The sequence below is a fragment of the Cibotium barometz genome, chromosome 6 (genome assembly GCF_041138505.1).
Source record: "Cibotium barometz isolate CiBa-2024 chromosome 6, ASM4113850v1, whole genome shotgun sequence".
Lineage (NCBI taxonomy): Eukaryota > Viridiplantae > Streptophyta > Polypodiopsida > Cyatheales > Cibotiaceae > Cibotium > Cibotium barometz.
Window position 1 is genome coordinate 45,509,926 of NC_141051.1, and position 22,899 is coordinate 45,532,824.

The following is a 22,899-nucleotide window of genomic DNA, read 5'->3' on the forward strand; positions in this document are numbered from 1 at the left end:
ATTCTTTGTGTGAACTTTCTGTTAAGAAAAATACTTTAGAAACTTTATTTATCATTTAAGATTTATTTCAAACTAGTTGTTGTTATTAAAATATTGTTTATCGTCGATAGATATAAGTACATTCTATAATAGTTTTTCTAATATTTAAGTTAAAACATCCTATAGGCTCATAGAAATATTAAGAATGTTATGTTATCACAAATAAATCTTTTAAGTAATAAGAAGAAAATAGAATCTTTATGGAATCTTTCTAAGGATCAATATTTTGTGTACCTTGCCATGGTTGGACTTAAAAGTGCAATTTTCTCTCCTTGTTACTTAAATGCTTCTTGTGTGCCCAAATAGTGCTCTCTCTCTTTCTTTAGATCTCTCTTTCACAATGCAAGGTGACCAAATGAGCCTCAACTTCTTATGTAGCCTCATAGTTCCAAAATAGTAGTTATTTAGTGTTTAATTATAGGGTTTCTTAATCAAGTTCCACCTTAATTATGTATTAAGTTAAATGACTTTCTATATGATGGCCACATGGGCTATAAGATTATCATTTATCATTTGTTAACCAAGGAGAAAGACATGAGGAGAGACATTCCGTTGGTCATTTCCTGTGTCCACTGTCCACTCTTTGTGTGAACTTTATTTTAAGAAAATAATTTAGAAACTTTAAGATTTATTTCAAACTAGTTGTTGTTATTAAAATTTTGTCCATCGATAGATATAAGTATATTCTATAATAGTTTTTCTAACATCTCAGTTAAAATATCCTATAGGTTCAAACAAATATTAAGAATGTTATGTTACCACAAATAAAGCTTTTAAGCAATAAGAAGAAAAAGGATAAAATCTTTCTAAGGATCAAGATTTTGTGTACCTTGCCATGGTTGGACTTAAAAGTGCGATTTGCTCTCCTTGTTGCTCTACTTCTTGTGTGCCCAAATAGTGCTCTCTCTCTTTCTTTATATCTCTCTCTCACACAATGCGAGGTGACCAAATGAGCCTCTCAACTTCTTATATGTAGCCTCATAGTTCCAAAAATAGTAGTTATTTAGTGTTTTAATTCTAGGGTTTCTTAATCAAGTGCCACCTCAATTATGTATTAAGTTTAATGACTTTATCATTTGTGAACCAAGGAGAAAGACATGAGGAGAGATGTTCGGTTGGTCATTTCTTGTATCCATACTTTGTGTGAACTTTCTTTTAAGAAAAATACTTTAGAAACTTTATTTATCTTTTAAGATCTATTTCAAACTAGTTGTTGTTATGTTCATCTCGATAGATATAAGTACATTCTCAAATAGTTTTTTTAACATCTAAGTTAAAACATCCTATAGGTTCAAATAAATATTAAGAATGTTATGTTACCACAAATAAATCTTTTAAGTAATAATAAGAAAAAGGAATCTTTATGAAATCTTTCTAAGGATCAAGATTTTGTGTACCTTGCCATGGTTGGACTTAAAAGTGCGATTTGCTCTCCGTGTTGCTTTGCTTCTTCTGTGCCCAAATAGTGCTCTCTCTCTTTCTTTATATCTCTCTCTCTCACAATGCGAGGTGACCAAATGAGCCTCTCAACTTCTTATGTAGCCTCACAGTTCCAAAAATAGTAGTTATTTAGTGTTTTACTTCTAGGGTTTCTTAATCAAGTGCCACCTTAATTATGTATTAAGTTTAATGACTTTCTATATGATGGCCACATGGGCTATTAGGTTATCATTTATCATTTGTTAACCAAGGAGAAAAACATGAGGAGAGACATTCCGTTGGTCATTTCCCTTACACAAGTAAGTGGGAGCTCTTCCCCTACCACTACATCACATTCAAAGAGTCTCTCATTCTTATGCTCTTCCTTGTCTCCTGGGGTTAAAAAAACTGAAAATAGAGATAGAGAAGTGGACACTCCAAGCCATGGGAAATCACAAGGCTTATCTTTTACATCATATGAAGCTACGAGCACAAGAAGGAGTCCTTACTTTGCTTCTCCAAGTAAAGCCTCCATACCACAACAAGCAACAAATGATGGTAGTGATGAACATGATGCCTTGGATACCATTGAGCAGTTGACATCATCTCCAATGTATCGAGGTAAGACCTGCCATGGGTTGAAGCAAAAAGAATTCTTGTTTACAGATATTCAATTAAGGGATGCAATTAAAACAGAATATTGCAAGCAAGAATGTCTAGCAAAGTTTAGGTTGCAAAAGTTAAAGGCATTACGAACACGCTATTTTGACATGAGCAGTGGAGAGTAAGATGCACTTCTTACTGGTTTGCTCATACCTTGTTTGCATGGAAAATTTGAGTATAGCCTTGGCTTTGATTTGGTATGTAAGATAGCCTTTAAGGTTGCTTTGAGTCTTGGAAATATACGGCTTGAGAGGGTGAAGTGTAGGACCAAAAAATGGGGCAAACCGAAGCCATTAGATCCTTTATTATCCATAGTTCCAATGGGGCAAAATGCTTTAACAGGGCTTCATTCTTATTTTAAGTATCATGCAGAATGTATGCCGACAACAAGAAGGTTTAACTTATCTGATAGTTTTACAAGTAGTTTTACAAGGTCAGAGGTATTCTCATTGTATAGGGATGCTATGACAACTAAATAAGAGCAGTATACAAGCTACTCTTATTTTACCAGGCTTTGGAAAACCTTCTCATAGTGTGTTGTGTGTATTATGGATTATGGCTTTATGCATTGTGTGATAAGGGAGATTGCTTCCCTCTATGGTTAAGGTTTGCAATATACATTAGGGTTTTCTCCTGTGTGTGTGTCTCCTCTCCCTCTACCACTTTTTCAACTTGGTATCAGAGCCTTGTGCTGTCTATTAGGGTTTATGAGTGAGTGAGAGAAGAGGGAGAAGAAGAAGCTGTGAAGAAAAGCTGTGAAGCTTGCCATTGATGCTGTGAAGCTTGGAGCACATCGATTATTATCAGATCTGAGAGCTTGGCCTATCGGGTAAGGTCTTCTAAACATCCTTGAGCGGATTGCAGGTGATTTAGGCAAAAACAAAGCAAATTAGAGAAACTCAAAGCAAAGAAAAATTCTGGTTTTTGAAAGCTTTCCATTAAAGCTTGGAAGCACTGATATATGGTGGAAATACATGTAAATCTGGCAAAAACACATGTATCTGACAGGGAGGAATGTATTGGCAACTCATATGCAAGCCAAACTGTGATTTTGGAGCAATTTGGAAGCATTTGAATGAGTGGAATTTACTGGTTTTTGAGCTCTCACAAAACAGAGAAAAGCAACTCAAAATTTGATGCATTTGGAGCATGTTTTTGGCAAAAATCAAGGCATTGACTGGTTGCACACATACCTAAGTGTGTTGGGCACTTATTTAACTCATCAATTAGCAACTCAAGCACTCCCAAAACCCTTAGGAGCAGGCGGCGCATTTTGGACAGTAGAAACAAGGCAGTTTTTGACTATTTTATAAAGTGGAGGATCAAAATCAACCCCGGTGCTTGATATATTTCAAAATTGGTTTAGCAATTGGTTGCTACACACACTAGAGAAGAATGCTACATGGTTGGTTTGATCAATTATGCCTAATTGAGCTGGGAATGAGCTAATTAAAAAGCCTGTCCACTGGTTGCAGAGAAATAGAGTGATTTTAATCGAGCAATTAATCCTTGGTCTTAAACAATTGGACAAATTCCTCTTACATGGAGTTAGTGGACATCATTGCTAAGCTAATGAATGCCTGGTTGCTCAATTTGGACAAATATTGAAGAATTTAGAGCAAAATTACTACTGGTTTTTTTGGTTTTTTTCTAAAACAGAGAAAGGGGTTTTCAATAATTAATCTGTACACATGTCAGATGGTGTTGATATTCAACATTGAGGTTTTTTAGGTGTCAATGCAAGTTGCCCATACTTGCTTGCACCACTACATTGTAATTTGGAGCCTTGGAAGGCGCATCAAATCAGGGTATCTCGGACTGCGTGAGAGTTCATTTTGGATGCATACAGGTTGATTTTCTACATCTTCATCTATGGCAGTACATCATGAGCTTGAGAGGGGCTGTTGAGATTCAAGCTCGATGTCAGTATGAGCCAGCTATGCTATGTGTTGGCATGTTAGGTAGGAACATGTGTGAGACATAAATGACCGCGTCCAGCTAGTAATAGTGTGTGGACATTAGCTAGGGTTAGATGTGTGTGGACACAACTCATAGTGTGTTGTGTGTATTATGGATTATGGCTTTATGCATTGTGTGAGAAGGGAGATGGCTTCCCTCTATGGTTAGGGTTTGCAATATACATTAGGGTTTGCTCATGTGTGTGTGTCTCCTCTCCCTCTACCGCCTTTTCAACAAGGAGGAGGATGGAAGTATTGATCATGTGCAACCAGTTATGATTTAGCCTATGATTAGGGAAGTGATGAAGACTCCAGTGTGCTATCTGCCATGGGAACTCATACTATTAAACAGGCTCAAACTGATTATGAGCTTTTTGATTGTACTTCTGACTCTTGGCAGAGAAATCCTGATATGTTGTTTAAGAAGATTATTGATGATGCTGTAGATTGTGAAAGTGATGTTAATGCTGAGGAACCCGATGTGTTTGAGTATGGATATGACTTGGATGATCTCTTTGATTCAGAAATGAGTAATGACTTGTATGTGCCTCTACTTCATCCAGTCAAGGTAGAATGTGATGATCAAAATGTTACTAATGAAGATACTATGGATGAAGTACATATTGATGATCCGGGTGATGAGTTGGATATTACAGCTTGTGAGAATTTGGATGATGAGCTGAACTGTATTCTTGATAATGCATTGGATGATCTGTTGGAATTGGCTTCCTTAGAGAAGATAACAAATACTTGCATACCAGTTGTGCAGGAAGGGAGTGATGGTGTGACTAATGATGAGTTAGATGCTATTTTGGATGATGACATGATAGATTTTGCATGTGCGGTTGCTGATCATGAGGTGTGTGTTTCTTGTCATGCCCAAGAGAACGAGTCACTTGTTCAGCAATGGGAATGCATGTGAGGTTATTGTTGTTGGTCAAGGGGGACCAAGATGCTTTGCCTGGCAGTCTAGGAAGCTTAGACTTGGTAGAGATGCCTCTACAAGATGTGGAGAATCTTGAAGGATCACCAATGGTCTTGAAGCTAGAGAAACTACAGGGAAGTGGCAATGATGAGTCTACAGTGCATGAAGTTGCTATGTTTGATGTTGATGGGCTGAACGGAAATGAGTTTATGGTGGATACACCTCATGTTGATGCTCAACAAATGGATGAGTGGTTTGGCTATAGTCTTAGTTTGGCAATTTGTCCAGAGGAAGAGTTGGAAACCAATGATGTAGGTTGCAAATTGGATGACCATGAGATGGAAGTTGATGATTAGATGTTTGTTAATTCAGTATATGATTATGAGTGGGATTCAGATGTGTTAGAGAGGAGTAGAGGTGAGGAATGGTTGTTTTCATCACAAGACTATGTGAGCTGGTATGAAGGAGGAAATGCAATAGTATATATTAACGATGCCATATATAAAGAACCCAGGGGGTTGCTGAAAATGGAAGATCATGACAGGGTGTATCAATGGTTCTTTGACAGAGGAAAATGCTTGAAGAATTGGAAGGTGTATGCACCTCGGGGGGGTCACTTAGCAAAATTGCCTATATCACGTGCGTTCATGGCCTATTTTATAAATCCCTATGTAACCTACACTGGCCATTTTTTTAACCCTTTCTGTAACTTTTGATAAAATATATAATTCCCTTGCTGTCAATAAATTTTTTTTTATAGAATAATTTTAAAATCCCTTGTGTAAGAGATATGTAATTCATTTTAAGTCACTCTAGAAGTATTGGGGGGTTTTGAAAGTGACAAATGCAACTGTTTGGAACTATGAAAGTCGCTACATTGTAAGCTCTTCATTTGTGATATTTTGAACAAGCTACTAAGAGTATAAGTCATAGCTCTAATGTCCACAAATGAGAGTACAACCCACAGTATCTAGCTCCATGATACCAAATTGCATAGCAAGAGAGTAGCTCTATGCATATCAATAGATCAACTAACCATGAGTTGTTTAGAACCACAAGTCAAATCCCATGACCTGTCTTGCATAAACTCTCAATGCATATTCTCAATCAACTAGCTCAATCTAGAGCTCTCCCAGTGGATCCAAATGTATCCACCAAGTACTTTCCCAATGTCCAAAACAAAAGCTCAAGCAAGCTCTAGGCAAAACAAATGCTAAGAGTAAACAATGCATAAGCATAAACTACTATTACTCTTATGCATTGTTTATGCTTGGCAAACAATGCCAAGCATAAACAATGCATAAGCTCAAGACAAAAACTTTTGAGTATAGCTCCAATTGAAGTCTCAAAACTCCAAAAGATTACTCAATCCATGGAGCATACCATAACATACATGACCAACACGATCCTCAAAGCATTTGAATCCAAAATGTTACATACAGATGACCAAAGAAGTATCACTCCTAATCAATAAGCACAGCTTGCCAAACATTTAGGAGTCATCAAGGGCCATAAGCATTTACAATACATAGCCCCAATGTCCACTACTCAATGAGACCATGCAAGTCCCATATAAGATGCAACCAAAAATACATTCACAATGCTCCAACACTCAGCGTCAACACCTGCTCAAACACTAAGTATCAACACTGCTCAAACACTGGTCCAAGACAACAATGACTTGAGATTTCCAAGCTGAGATTATACCAATCTCCCACTCCAACATCAACCATTTACTGCTAACAAATCACAGTGATTACAGAGCACATTGCGTCAACATGCATCAAACATAAATTGTGGACAACAAATTGGTTGAGAAACCATGATGTTCATGACCTGTAAATGGCTGAAAATTATCAAATGTACACTTTCATTCCAACTTCTCAAGACCAACACTAATGGCCACATCAAAATGACCCCAGCTCATGTCCAAATGCAGCCCAAAAGTGGCTTGAATGGCAACCACAAGCTAGAGATGAAATGACCCAGCTGTTGCCTTCGTAAAATGTGTCAGAAAGTGTGGGGCTGATTTGCTGCTCATTGCTGGCTGCAATGTCCCACATCAAGGCATGAAAATCCTTGGCGAGAAAGTGTGGGGCTGATTTGTTGCTCATTGCTGGCTGCAATGTCCCACATCAAGGCATGAAAATCCTTGGCCACTAAAAAGCCCTTGTGCAAACTCAAAGCCTCTGATCAAGTATAGGGAGAGATCTCGAGACAAACAACTCATAAGCTTTCGAGATGCAAACAAAAGTGACTCCGTTAGCCTCATGCTAAATCCATTGAAACAACCACAATACTTTCTTAAATATTATCTGAAACATCCACTTGCAGCATGGTTATAACAAAATTACCATGTCGATACATCTTGCTCAAATCCTTGCTCAAATCATACATATGGGACCTATACATCTCATACACTCTAGAATTATTTTTGCAAAAAATAAGATAGAATCTTGTGGACACATCTAGCAAAACTAATACATCTAATAGCTATACATTTTGTATAATCTGTACCGATTTTTATAGATGTACAAAAAGATAAATACACATTGTCGATGGTCACCTTCTCAAAATCTGAAGATTTCATTCTCCAATTCAAATTCCTACATGAGACAAAGAAGATGTTGAGTCAATGAGATTTTCATATTTTGAATTATTTTTTGAACTCATACAAAGTATGTCTCATCAAACAAAGAAAAAAAAAACAGATGCATCCTTTCTGCGTACCTAGTGATCCCTCACAAAATCATTAAAGACCTTCCAATCATTCTCATCAAGTTCATACCTGTTGCTGCCACAATCATATGTAAGGTTTGCGAGAGCGATGACGCTATCAATGCTTATCATATCAAGGTCGGTTAGGTCATACGTAAAGCACCTAGTTCCTTTTGCTTTTTGATACCAACCAAGTTGAACCTCCGTCCCTGATGGCCTATCTGAAAGGCTAAATCCTCGCTTATATTCCACACATGCACCACTAACCATTCTTCTCATCTTTTGAACTCGTCCCAGATACCATACACTTTTGGCTTTCTTCTTGCCTCCTGAAGAGCTTGGCTTACATGACCTTGTGATCTTCCCTTGTACTATTTGTTCATGAAAGAACACAGCACAATTTGAACCAATGCCAAATAAATTCTCGTTTTTCTCCATATACTTTTTTTCTTCTTTGGCATAGTACACACCTTGTCGGACCCTGGTAAGTCTATCCTTTGACAAAGTTGGATTGCCATTGAGCTGGCTAACCAATGTAGACTTGAAGAGAAACTTATTGTCTTCAACTTCAACAACCGGGTTCACCTCTTCTTTCTCATCCAAAATGGAATCTACTACATGCCTTATTTCACTTGTAGAAGCATCCTCATCTGAATCTAATGCATGGCCCACCTCAGTAGGATATTCCTCATCTGTATCAGAGTCTTGTAGATTTGAATTTGCATATGTGTCAAACACTCTAATGGACCAAGGCTGCACCCACCATTTCTTGTCCTCTTTACCTTTTGGTCTCATGTGTAAGCGTTCACATAATTCTTGGAGACTTTGCAATCCTTTTTGCAAGGTAGCAATGATCTTCTCATCAGTTGAAACACAATCATAGTCTCCTAAATTGGCTTCTTGCAAGTCCTCGTTAAGATTTAACTCTCTCCATATATGTTCCTGCTTCTTGTGAGCTCTTATGAATGCCACACCATCCTCCTTGCATTCAAAATGGGCAAGCCTATTCAAAATGCCTATGCTGTGAAGCATGTCCATCAAGTCATAAGTACGCTCTTGCCCAACCATACTTCCGACTTTGCTGAAGAAGATTTCAACCGCATCTGTGCCGGTGAGATATAGAGGGCACTTCAAGCTTGGGTGAAAGTCTCTGAAATACTTTATTAGCAACACCACAAAATGGCAAGAGATTTGCACATCCAAGAATGTCTCCTTGCTAATGAAGTTTGCTGATAGTGTATATGTTGGATGTTGTAATATCCAAGATCTCCAAATCTGAAAGAAAAAAGTCACTTTGGCTGCTAAATGAACTCTCCCTGCCAAGCTCAAGTGTGGAGACAAGAAAATGTCAATATAGTCTCCACAAATTTCAAGGTAGGCTTGTGTCCCTACCATACTCCGCTCTTTTCTGTGCTGCCCATTGTTTGCCAACTCTCCCAAACACCATTGCACTTGTCTGCTACATATCCTTTGAGCTGCTGCCCAATTTTGACGATCATCTCGCCTCATATCGCCTTCCCTGAGCATATGCTTGTCAACAACAAAGGAATCATATACAATGGTAACATGGTTCAAGGTAACCCATACATCACCAAGAGCCAACTGACGCTTTGGTTTATCAAGAACATTGACGAGCTTCTTTCCATTGTGTACAAAGTCCTAATCATGCATACCTAAAACATCTCCGTTTGACAATTTGGCGGAAAGAGGCCATCCATCCCATCCAATCTTGAATCTAGTAGCATGTTTATCAACATAATCAGCCAGCATCAACATTCTTCGGTGACTATCTCCATCTGAGGCGTGTCCAATAATCGGACCTACTTTAGACTTGAGCTTCTCATCCCATAAGCTCAAAATCTCAGCCCATTGTCTTCGAACAAAACATGCATCAAATCGATTACAAGTGCTATTAACAACCAAAACTAAGCGTGGAAGTGCTTCATGAAGTGGGTTTGCCACAAAAACTCTTGCATAACCACCAATCACATGATTCTCAAATGCTTTAACAATTATGTCATAGCCTGTTTTTCCCGCTCCAACTTTGATTAAGCTTGACGTTCCACACTCATGGCTCTCCACCTTGTATCCATCAAATCCAACAAGCGTGTCATCTTTTGGGTTCCACCTACAATATTAAGATTGAAAACATAAAATATGTAAGAGCCACTACGATTCAACATGTCTCATCAGAACTACTTTTGCATTATACTATGTTTACCTTATCCGTTTCTTTATGGCGGTCTCATCCTCCACCAAGATGAAAGGAATTTGTGATTTGATTCCATGTTTTTCTTTCTTGTTTTGATATATTTCAGCAATGGCATCAAAGATATAGCCATGTATGCTCGGTAAAAATTGTGTGGCAAGTCTTTGGCCTCTTTTTGTCGTTGAGAGTGAAGGGCCATTGAGGTTGGCAGCAAGAAAATCATGCAACCTTGGTCCACCCCACATCCTTGCAACCTCAAACAAAGCCTTAGTATTTGCACTATATCTCTTGCCTGCCTTTGGCCTCGACATGTTTGTAGCCACATCCTGTAAGAAGTCCCATAGAGCAGGTTTTCCACCAAACTTACCTAGTCTATGGGCTTCTACTATATTGTTACAAAACCTCTTTACATCCTTGCGGTTTAGGGACTCCATGCTTGCTTCCCTTAAAGTTCGTAGTCGCACCGAAAGGATAGCAATATGAGCCTTTGCTGACCATAGTTTGAGGGTGAGATCTCTTGCATGCTTCTTAGCAATGAAAGTTGTTTGCCGAAGCTCTTGTTTAGTGAGAAAGTCTAATCTTCTTCCGCAATCCGTTCCTCTAGTGCCTCTCTTCTTCTCCGCCGTCTTCTCCCTATATAATCTCATCCTAAAATCATGAAGCTTAGGTATACCCTTGCAATTGTTGCATGAGAAAGCTTCAAATGGCTGCCCATTATTGGAAACACGTGGACAACTAATATGACGAAAGCAACCATCTATGTGAAAGGTTGAAGTTCCATCATTTAGGATAGCCTTTGTGAAAGGCTCTGCAAACCAAAGCTTCCCACCACACTGATCATCTAGCAAAGGTTTCACACTAATATTCTTGTTGTTCACTTTGATTTCGTGAATCCATAAACCCCAACATAAAAAATTCAAACCTATTGAAAATTTTCCACTTTCTTCATTGTTATAGAGTGAAGAAGAATCACCATGAGCTGATCTTTTGAACTTTGTAGAAACCACAAACTTGCTGAGAGATGTTTGCATTGGATCATGCTCCTTCCCCTTTCGAGGACGTCCACGTAAGCCACTTAGAACTGGCTTGGATGTTTGCAACTCCTCCTTCATGACTGCCTTTGTGTGCAAGATTGACTTTGAGTGCTCTGTGAGAATGGTACACAGATCTGACCTGGAGGACACAAACGCAGCCATGTGTCATCATACTTACACCTCACGCGAACAAAGCTTTTGTCTTTAAAATCATGTAGTGTGGCTGCAACGACTTCAAAGTCCCAACCTACATGCAAATACAACACATAACAAAGTCAAACAAGTGGTTTCAATGAACATAGTGTTTACATAACTTCTTTTTTCAATCCAAGCATGTTAACAATAAAAAAGTTAATGAATTTAAGTAACTTTATGAAGGTTGAACAATACCTTCATTGGTCTCCATCAAAAAGCGTAGAGTCTCTATTGAAGCCTCTATTTCTTTCCTATCATCTTGTTCTTCATCAGCCTGCACACGTTGCATCGACTCCTTTCCAAGCCCCCGAAATGCCATATAATTTTTTTCATGTCTTTTGCTCTCCAAGATGTGGGTTCTCATAAAGTTAGCAAGACAATTATATGCAGCATACTTCCCTTCTATTGAACCTACGCCATACAAAGAGTTGCACTCATGACACCATATTCGAACTAGAGCTTTCCCATTGACCTATGTAATTCAAACCTATCATCCCTTTCAACCTTCATCTGTTTCAGCTTTAGTTTTGTTCTAATACATTCTTGTTCCCATTGCTCAAGAACACTTGCACTTAACAATTTGCTTGTAAGCTTGGAAGTGGAGCCACTCAAAGTGTCACCTTTCTTGTTATCAATCTGATTTGAGCATTGTCGCTTACTTGGAGAAGGAAGTTCATGCATGCTATTGGCACTCCTCTTAATGCGTACTTGAACCTTATTGTTGAGTGTCCATCGCTCTTCTTCTCATTTCTTTATAATATAATTTTCCTCTATGAAGACGAAGGATCCAATCACAAGCTCATCGCCCTCTATCTGCTCACGAACCAAAGCAAAGGTGGGCTCGTCTTTATCATTCTTTAGCCTCACAAGGCCTAAATCATCCTCATTATCATCATTGATCACTTGAATCTTATAAAAAGATCCCATCTAGCCTGCGACACAAAGTATGTTTTTAAGCTATGATTGTGGCATGCAACATCAACCTCACATAAAAAATAGATTGTGGCATGCAACATCAACCTCACATAAAAAATAGATTGTGGCATGCAACATTGGGTTGTGCAGGACTCCATGTGTGTATGCGAGTACAGGACAGCAGTGTCCTGTTGAGAGGCTCTTTACTTGGCTGTGTGGCCAAGGTGTTGTCCACAAATCAGGTACTGTGTGGGCAAATCGCGAGCAGCATCTATGCCAGGAGCAACAAATTGACCAGCCACAATAAGGTCAGTGTTGGCAGTTGCGGTGAGTAGTGTGTCCCTATTGTGCTGCCACGAAGTCCAAGCATCAGTTGCCGTCAATGCAGGAAGGCTGCCAAGTGTTGGAAGATTGATGCGCAGGGTCTCAATAGGCGATCAGCAGGGCAGAAGCATAGGGACTTGTGTTGCCGTGTGTGGGTCTGATTCGCCACCCTGCATAAGCGTCAAAAATTTTGGTGTCCTGTGTGTGTACAGGGTAGAGTCGCGAGGTGTGTTGAAAGCAGGCAAAAGATGTTGCAGGGCCTGAGGCGATTGGACCGGTTTGATATCTTCAGCCTTGGCAAGACACGTAGGGAGGTCAGTGCAGTATTGGGCAAGAGCCATGTGGGCATTGTTGTTGGCAGGCAGGCAGAGCACTGTTAGGTGCAGTTTTTTGGCTGTGACAAAGTATGGGCAGGTCAACAGTTGCTGAATAGGCTGGGCAGAGCCAGCAACCTAGGACCTTTGTGTGTGTATGGCGAGATTCGGGCAATAGCTTCTTTGCAACGTGTGCAGGTGTGACCGGGATCTGTAACTAGTGAAAGGTGCTTGCACTTTGTATGCTGTGAGCTTCGACATCTTGTACAAAAGGTGTGAATCAAGCCAGTGACCATAAGGTCTTGTGTATAAGGTAGGTCATTTGCAAAATATGATGCTGGTTTTGCATCATTGAATGCCCTCTTGATAGAGGTGTTTGATCCTCATCTGATGCCCTTGTTTGGATACTTGCTTGGATGCCCGGTTTATGCTCATTGTAGAGGTACTTGATCCTCTTGTACGCCCTTGTCAGATAATCGTATGCCCAGTGTATGCCAGTTGTTGAAGCCTCATATAGCTCTTGTTGCGTGAGCTACATTTACGAGTTGCTCGAAAAGGTCTCTGGGTACCGAGTGTGCCTCGGTGTGGACATCCACATGTGCTTGTGAGATGTCATTGATGCCCGTGCTTGGATGCCGGTTTTGAGACCTTGTACCGATTCATTTATGCTCCTCGTGTACGTCGAGTGTGAGCGGCAGTTGATGCCTCATGTATGCACTTTGGAGCTGATTTGAGTCCATAAGTTTACGCCCGTTTGAAGCATTGTGTGTGCTTGTGTGAGCACTTGTATGCTTCTTGGAGATGCCATATTGATTAGCTGGATGCTCAGTTAATCTTTGGTTAGTGGTTGAGAGATTCCGGTCGAGAGTTCTCCCGGATTCTACCACTTGTATGCATGTTGGTGTGGATGATGGTTTGAGAGGTGTGCAATCCTCTTGTTGATATCCACACTTGGATGCCCGTTTTGGATGCGTGTTGTACGCCCAGTGGATGACATGATAGGTTTGTTGATGCACTTTTGTATCCTCATTTGAGGCAGGTTTGTGACGTGGTCGGATGCCGTGTACGCCTCTTGCATATGTAAACAAAGTGTGACATCCTGTACATGTAAACAAAGTGATATCTTTGTTTGGTAGCCATTTGAGGCTTGTTAGATGCGTGTTTGCATCTTGTTCGTCGCGTAGACGATTTGGGGTTTCTTCTACATACAGGGGAGACTCTGCCGGATTTTTGGCAAAATCCGTGCTTGTGTGTTTGATGCTTAGTTGCTAGCGTGTAACTGAGCATCTTGCAGTGTTGGATTGCGTATTATGCATCCAGTTTCTCCCAGACTCGGACGATCTTGTTTGAGTGGGAGAATTTTTGACAGCCACACTACTCTCAGATAGGAGAGTGTTTTGTACTGTACCTTCGAGCAGTGTTGCAGTTTGCCATTGCTACAGTGCCTTGAGGATTTGGCACTTGGTTTTCAGCTTGTCGGATCATCTTGTGGACAGTCATGGCTTCGGAGAGTGCCCACCATGATGCAGTCAGTGTAGATGGTATAGCTGAGAGTAGAGGTACATGTATGGCTGTTGTTGAGACACATCGTGTGAGAGGTAGTCGGACTCGATCTCGTAGAGACATGGTCTGTTGGCATTGTGGCAGACGTGGCCACATGAGACAGGGATGCTTCCGTCGTATGAGACAGCAGAAGAAGCGACAGCTTCTTGATTCACGGATGGCAGATGTTTCTAGCAGAGAGGTTGTACGGGATACCTCTTGTGCAGTCACTACAAGTCCTTGCATATTGTCTCAGAGATTTTTGTTGGATATGGATGCCTTGTGCCATGTTGTCCCACATAGGGATTGGTTTAGCACATATTCAGCTGGGAGACATGGGTGTGCTGAGATGGACATGCTGGATAGTGATGTTGCAGGTGTTGGAGATATACACCTCGTATTTGCCACTGGTGGTTGTTTGCTGCTGCGCGACGTGAGACATGTGCCGAGTATGACACAGTGCTTAGTGTCTGTGGCACAGTTACGAGACGAGGGGTATGCTTTTACGCATACAGAGCATGCCTAGAAGCTACATAGGGCTTCGCTTGTGATAGCGAGAGGTGCCATGTCAGGCATAAAGTTCCCTTTGTACTTCATGTACTCTCGTGATGGTAGAGTCTGTGTGACTCCCTTGCCTTGTGGATAGGTTGAGACGAGGAGAGTACACTTCCAGGATGCTGGAGCATGTGAGATGCATGCGAGAGGTCTGCGATTGTCAGATGCGCAGACAGAGCCTGAGGTGCATGGTTTGTCCAGCGTGGGACATGTTGAGAGCAGTGCTTGCTCTAGAGATGCACTACAGGGGCAGCAGTCACGAGATGTGACACAGGAGCCAGTGCATGAGATGTCTATTGATGGACATGTGGAGCATCTGTCCTCTATGGATGCACAGGGCGAGTCATCATGTGTGATGGCGGAGATGACTAGTTTAGATGCCGAGGATGCTTCGGTAGTGCAGTCATTTCTTGACATGCTGATGTTAGACGAGATGCTACAGTCAGAGCATGACGATGCTTCTGACATGGCTCCAAGACACTTGGATTATACGGGGACACTGGCCAGTACCCCGGAGCTAGCACATTCATATGTGGCAGAGTCCAGTCCTGATTCGTCAGCTATGGCTGACATGGTGAGGCTATGCGAGATAGCCAGAGTAGCATCAGCATTCGGGAGTCTCATGTATGAGATACTCATGTCGAGACCCGAGCTTGCATTTGCCGTGGGCGCATTTGCAGTGGGAGTTGTGAGCCGTGCGGTGGCTGACTCCACGGACATTCAGCATGGGGGAGAGATGTAGGTCATTGCTACATACCTGCATGAGTGAATGAGCTCTCGCAGACAGGATGCAGAGATGGGTGATATCTCTGCATGGCTTCCACCGTGCATTGGTCTGCTCGAAGAGCCGGATGCACTACGACACAGTGAGCTTGTAGGTGTGGGATGAGATCCGTCGTATCTCGTCCATCTTGTATATACTAGTTGTAGGCTAGTAGGTAGTGGGTTCTCACTTGAAGGCACATTGGCCTTTAAGTGGGAGGTTGTTGGGGTTAAAGGTCCCTGTGCCGTCCGGGCGGTCTTCCGTGTCCGGGCGCCCACATGTGTATACACTTATTCATTACATATAGTGAATAAGGGGAGGGCTCACAGTACCACTATTGGACTACTTTGGTACTCTCCCCACCATATAGTGTCTCTCTCTCTCTCTCTCTCTCTCTCTCCTATGTGCGTGCTTCGCCCCGGTCCCCTTCAACAATCACCCCGCATTTGCCATACATGCTCACAAGGGCAGTACAGACAAAGACGTTGGTAGTGAAGCCTTTCCTCCGGGCCTCATCATGCAACTTCTTACCCTCATCAAGGTCCGGTCTTGATGTATGGCAGGCCTAGATTTTAGAATTTATATTGTTCATTTCATTTATTTTCCAGACAGAGAATCAGATTCTATTGGGATGTAATCTTTTTGGTCTCATAGGTCATTTTGGCCTTCTAAAGACATTTAATACAACATTTCATTTCATTTCATTTCTCTCTCTCTCTCTCTCTCTCTCTCTCTCTCATATTAGAAGAGCTTATCCAACCTGCTTGCTTCATTCAAAATGCAGTGCAAGATATCTTCCCCAGCTTCATAAGGTTGGAATGCCAAGTTGGATTTGGCAAGCATCAATGCGTGGTTCTGCAAAGGCACCTTGGAAAGGCCAAAACACCTCGGAAGATTGGCAGAAATAGCAATGCCAGTCCGTACTGCTAGTCCAGGGTTAGTTATGCAAGTCCCACACATGAAGCAGTGCCAATCTGTATTGTGAGTCACCCTCTGGAATGATGACAGGTGTTATGGGCATTGATATGTAGTTGCATGTAGAATTGCATAGAGCGTGGGGGCAAGGGTTACCCATGTTGCCCCACACTTGGGCTACCTAGGACAGCCCATGGGCCATGACATTGGCCCACAAGAAGCTCTAAGCATTGTGGCCATCCCTTAGAGGGCATAGGCCTTGATGGCCAGCCTCAGGCAAGGGCCCAGTCGGCCAGCCCCTAGTAGGCATGGACTGGCGGTCGGACTGGGCGGCCAGTTGGCCAGCCGATGAGGTCCTCACAGCCAGTTAGCCAGGCCATGGAGGGCCAGCACATAGGCGGCCAGCATATTGGAAAAGGCGCCTATTAAAGCGCCGAGAAAAACAGGTCGTGGAGGATAAATAAACAAGCTGACAGGGTTATATGAGCAAACCAACTAGCCCTTTTGTGCCTATAAAAGCATAGATTGGCAAAAGGCCTGACTCATCTCATATTTCACATAGTGCTCAGATCCACCAAGGGCCAGGACAGCCAGAGGGAAAACTCCAGTCAAGGGAACTTGAAGGTCAGAACCAGATCATCTTCAGGCTAGGCTGCATGTTTATAGCCAAGAAAGATCATCAAGAAGTCGGTCTTTTTCTCATCATTCAATAAAGAAAATACACCAATCCTTGGTGGGGGCCATTTAGGGGGTATTTGGGACCCCATCGGGTGTATCTTGTCTTTATTGTTCTTCTCTCTCTCTCTCTCTCTTTCTCTCTCTCTCTCTCTCTCTCTCTCTCTCTCTCTCTCTCGCACTCTTATCTCCACTACATTGTGCAATCGTCAGGAACTAAGGCACTGAATATTCATTATCAAAGTATAATCCTGTTTGTAAGCTTTCGCCTGTTACATTTAACGTCTACTTGAGGCCAAAATGACTCATGAGACCAAGAAACTACAATGTTGCACAATTTATAGTAGGAGATGCATTGAGTTCTTCCCAAGAGGTATAACACCAAAGAAATAGAAGGTGAACTGGGAAGTTGCAATAAGGCATATGTCTGATTGATACATAGCTAGGCTATGTGCCAAGAGAGAGAGAGAGAGAGAGAGAGAGAGAGCATAAGCCGTACAGACCTGCTGCTCCTCGCTGGCTCCTCAGCTAGTGTGTAGTTCTGCGATGCCTGCCAACGGCCACCTTCTTTGGCCTGTTGTGACCCCGTCGGTATCTCCTAATCAACCACGCAACAGCCTCAAGCACCTCACCCGACCATCAAACTGTGCGGTGCTCATGGTGGGCCGCATCACCTACGTGCCTGGCCATTTTTTTAAGAAAAAGAGAAGGTTTGATCGTTAAAATCAAACCTGAGTTTACTTGTGCTTGAGAGAGAGAGAGAGAGAGAGAGAGAGAGAGAGAGAGAGAGCTACGTACCTGAGTTTTCTTGTGCTTGAGAGAGAGAGAGAGAGCTGCGTGTCTGCCAACACTACCCGCCTGTTTTGAATGCGCACCTATAAATCGTGTGTAGTAAAAGCAAATTCAAATATTATCAAATGTCTTTTTATTTCAGAATCATCACGTTGCAACCCAAATAAAAATCAAATTTTATATCCAGGAAAAAATCTTCCCAAGATTTGAACCTGGATCCATTGTGTGGAAAATTATGCTCTTGCAGCTTAAACCACTACACCTATACCTTTCTTATCTTTACAACCTTTGGTCAAATTTATCAATAAAAAAGTACCTTCTGTAAATACATACATATGCTCTGAAATAAATCCTTCTGTGAATAAATATCTGTAAGTCAAATTTTTTTTTAAATTCCTTCTGTTGAACACACGTGATTCATTTTTTATACTAAGTGACCCCCCCGAGTGTGCAAGCTAAAAACAAGAAGAAAGGTTGCAAGTGATCCAAATGAGCTAAGGATAGTCAAGGATACTTTGAGAATTCACAGAGAAGAGCGAAGGCAATGGACTACTACAGAGGAAAGTGTTTTGCATCTCCCAAAAAGTATCGTGGGCTTGTTATTAATGGAATGGACCAAAAAAAAATTTGCTTGCCTCACTTTGCTAGGCTGCCTACTAAAAGGACATTACAGAAGACATGCTTGTGCAAATGCATTTTGTTGGTTGCCTTGTATACAATACTCAAGTTCACCCAAGGGTTTTTTTCACATATCCAAATATCCGTAATGATCCAAATCTAACCACAATCATTCATCATGTGTGATATCTAATTGGGAAGGTGCATTGCCAAGCATATTATATTTATAGCTAGGTAACACTGCAAGAGAGAATAAGAATCCAATAGTTCTTGGATACCTAAGCATGTTGGTTTCCTTAGGGGTGTTTAAGAAAGTGAAAGTGAATTTTCTACTTGTGGGTCACACTTATGACCACATTGATCAGATGTTTTGTACGTTTTCAAAAAAATTATCTCACCACAATGCATTTACTTTTCCGACCATGATGACACTTAAAGAGAAAGCATACACACCAAAGCCAATGGTAGAGCATTTGAAGGAGACAATGGATTTCAAGTTTTTGTTAATGGGCCAAGGATAGAAAAAAGTAGGTGCTTGGACCAGTTGAATGATCTAAGTTATTAGCATGCCTTTTTTATTAAACCTGTAGAAGAAAGTAGACAAACTTTATTGTATGAAAAGATTTTCTCCTACTGATGCAAAGTGGCTTCCTTCAGGTGGCCTTAAAGTTCTTAAATTTATTCGAGACATTGTTATGCAAGCTTCAAAAATGGCACTCTTGGAAAGCTTAAAGGAAGAAACAGAGGCAAGCAAGGTAGGTCATGCTATGGACTTTCAAAGGTGCATTGTAGAGAGAAGATCGCTAATCGAGAAGGCAAAGCAGTATGCAGGAGAGAAAGATGTAAAATGGTGGGACACGTTCTTTGAACAACAAGAAGAAATACTTGAAACAAATATCAATAACTGGCCTTTATAACTGGCCAGAGAGAAGATCGCTAATCTCGAGAAGGCAAAGCAGTATGCAGGAGAGAAAGATGTAAAATGGTGGGACACGTTCTTTGAACAACAAGAAGAAATACTTGAAACGAATATCAATAACTGGCCTTTATAAACCTAGGTAATCATAGCTTACTTTATGCGTACATGGGTGAATCTATACATGCATGGGAGTATTGATTTCATTGTCTTGATGTTATGAGTTTTGTATGTTTAATTATTTTTTTAATCAATTAATTTATTAATTGATTAGCATAGTTGATGTAGGTGCAAATCATTGGATTAGATAATGGAGACATGCTAGTGGTGGTGGTCAATAATATTTTAAGATAATTGATTCTGAGTGTTGATGAATATTATTTGAGTTTCTAAGACAACAAGATCCATTACTTCATTTTGGGTGCACGATCCATATTTATTGATGATGTGTGTATATTTATTTGGGGCATGTAAAAGCTTGCTTGTGTATATTATATGGTTTTAGATTCACATCTATTTTTGACATGTCCAATAAAGTAAGCTATTTTTTTAAGATGAAGACTTTTTTGAAGAAGGAAACTATTTTAAGCCTCACAAGTTATTTCAAGAAATATATTTAAATACACCAAGAGGAAGAGTGAGCTCACTTATGTGGGGGTGAATTGGTCCCAATACTTTGTCATGTGTAATTGATTATTCTATTTTATACTTGGTATTTGGTATTTGTGCCATCAATTCATTGGGTTCATATCAACCTCCCCAAACAATGGTATCAAAGCCAAGTGATGAAGAACCACAAGACAAAGAGACCTTGGAAATTAAGAGAAGAATATTTAGTACACATCACAATGACACCCATCCCCTCACACCGTCACAATCCAAAAATTTATTCAAACTACTACAACTCCTGGCAAAATGTATGCAACTCGCTTATATATATGCACACATTGTACACATTGCACACTTACTCGAGGCATTATTGCACATCTTCAACTAATAAACCTAAAGATAAAATAGTCAAAGAGCTGAAAAATGATCATGCAGCATGTTTTGTCATGATCCCCATTGGAAACTCTCACATATTTTCTCGGTTTTTTCAACCCATGGAACAACATGGAATCATTATTAGATACAGAATCAAAGACGACACCACCGTAGCCCATGAACAATTTATTTCTCACTTATGTTTGTTTCAATCTCAATTACCCCTTGAAAAGATATTTGTCATGATGCATGTACATGTATTTTGAGAATTATAGAATCACACTTTTATTTTGTAACACACATGAACCACCCATTAAAGATGATAAATCTTTTACTCCAACTGTTTATTTACATATCATTTTAACATCAAAATAATTCATAATACTCAGGCAATACGTTGTTGTTGAATATATTTTTATTTTAATAACCCTTTTTGTTACAAATTTTGATAATAACAAGAAAAGGTAATATTTATCACTGATATTTAGTCAAGTATAAAGGCCACCCCATTGAAGATTCTCAATGGCTACCTGATCTTTCCCTCACCACCTATCCATCCTTGATTGCATCTTATATTTATACTATCCCATGATGATTATTTATGATTTTCTGACAACTAAGGACAATGTCTTCTTTCCCCCCCCCACGAGTAGTTAATTCATGGAATATTCATATAATTCCCATGTTTTTCATTATTTATGAATTCTCCTAGATGGATTTAGATTGGGATGCCTTCCTAAATCTCGACAAGTGAATCCATACATGCATGGGAGTATTGGTTCAATTTATTTACATCATTGATATAAGTACCGATCATTGGATTGGATATAATGGAGGTGACCTAGTGGTGGCTAGGAATATTTTGAGATAATCATTTTTGAGTGTCGACAAATATTGTTTAATTTTGTGAAAAGTGCCATTCATTCAGTTTAGGCATCATCCATATTTATTGATGATGTATATATATTTATTAGGACATGTGAAATCTCCCTTGTGAATATTTGGTTTCGGGTTGACATCTATTTTGAAGTAGATTAGCTTGCATGTCGAATAAAGTAAGCTATTTTTAAAGAAGTTGAAATATTTGTAAAAAAACACTATTTTGAGCCCCAGAAGTTATTTCAAGCAATATATTTAAATATAGCAAGAGGGAGCATGGGCTCACTCTCGTGTGGGTGTAAATTGGACCCAATATTATGTCATATAATTGATTATTATATTTTATTATGTGGGAGTAAACTGGACCCAATATTCTATTGTATCATTGATTATTCCTCTTGGATCCTCTACAATCCCACACTAGCTAACCTTATAGCCACTACCCCAAGGGCTTACCAAAATCTTGGCTGATCCTCTTATGACCTCCTACTAACAAAAAAACTGACTAAAATTTGTCTCATAGGTCTAGCTTAGAAATGATCAAATTCTGATCATAACTTAGAACAAATGCCTACAGCAAATTCTAGATAGAAACACGTCCTCCTGACCTCCAGAGTGTCCTCCAGTGATAGAACTCCTTAGAATCGGTTAGCTCTCCTCTATTGAAGTGTTACCGACACTAGACTACCCTAGCTGCTTGTAAACTGGCTCAGATGGCTGATGCAGAATCTGACCTCAATATGCATCTTCCTTGATATTGACCTCCTAATCTAGCTAGCATCCATCTCTCAACCCTAGAACTATGCTAAACATCCCCTTACGCTATGTGAACCTTTTGTCGACATTCGTCCAAATGGTCTTGATTGTTACCGATTCTACTTTCAGAGACATAACCAACCAACTCGGAAGCCCTACTTGGATTAGGAAATTTCTATTTTATGTCTGCAGAATCCTCCTAGCCCTCACGCTGCCCTAATTTAATGAAGATACTGCAAAGACTCTCTAATGCCCACAACTGACTTACTATTGATTGATTTGACTGGCTGATTGCTAACAACTGACTCAACTGGAGCAGAATTTCTTAGCTTTGAGTCCTCTAAACCCTTTAAACACTCAAACCACACAAAGATACAACTCTAAAGACATCAAGATGATCACAATGAACTCATAGTTGATCTAGAACTACCAATTTGCCCCCAAACTTGTCTAAATTTTGTTTGGCTTTTGACTGTCAGACTCTACTTAAGACAACTTCCTTTGAATCCAAAAAGATCAAAACGACCCTTTTACCTCATAAGTTGACCCCCTAGACATAGATCTTCCTATAGCTGACACTCTTCTGACCCTATCTAATTGTATTTTCTCAACATAAGATGACTGCTTCAATTATGAGACATCTCTCACTCTCAGAACGTCAGACACACCTGAAGTAACAATGGCTCTATCTCAACAAAGACAATAAAAATAACTCAAACCAAACTCCATATCACAAATTCTCATCAATCACGACACAGATACAAGCTTTGAACACTAGGATTTCTTCATGA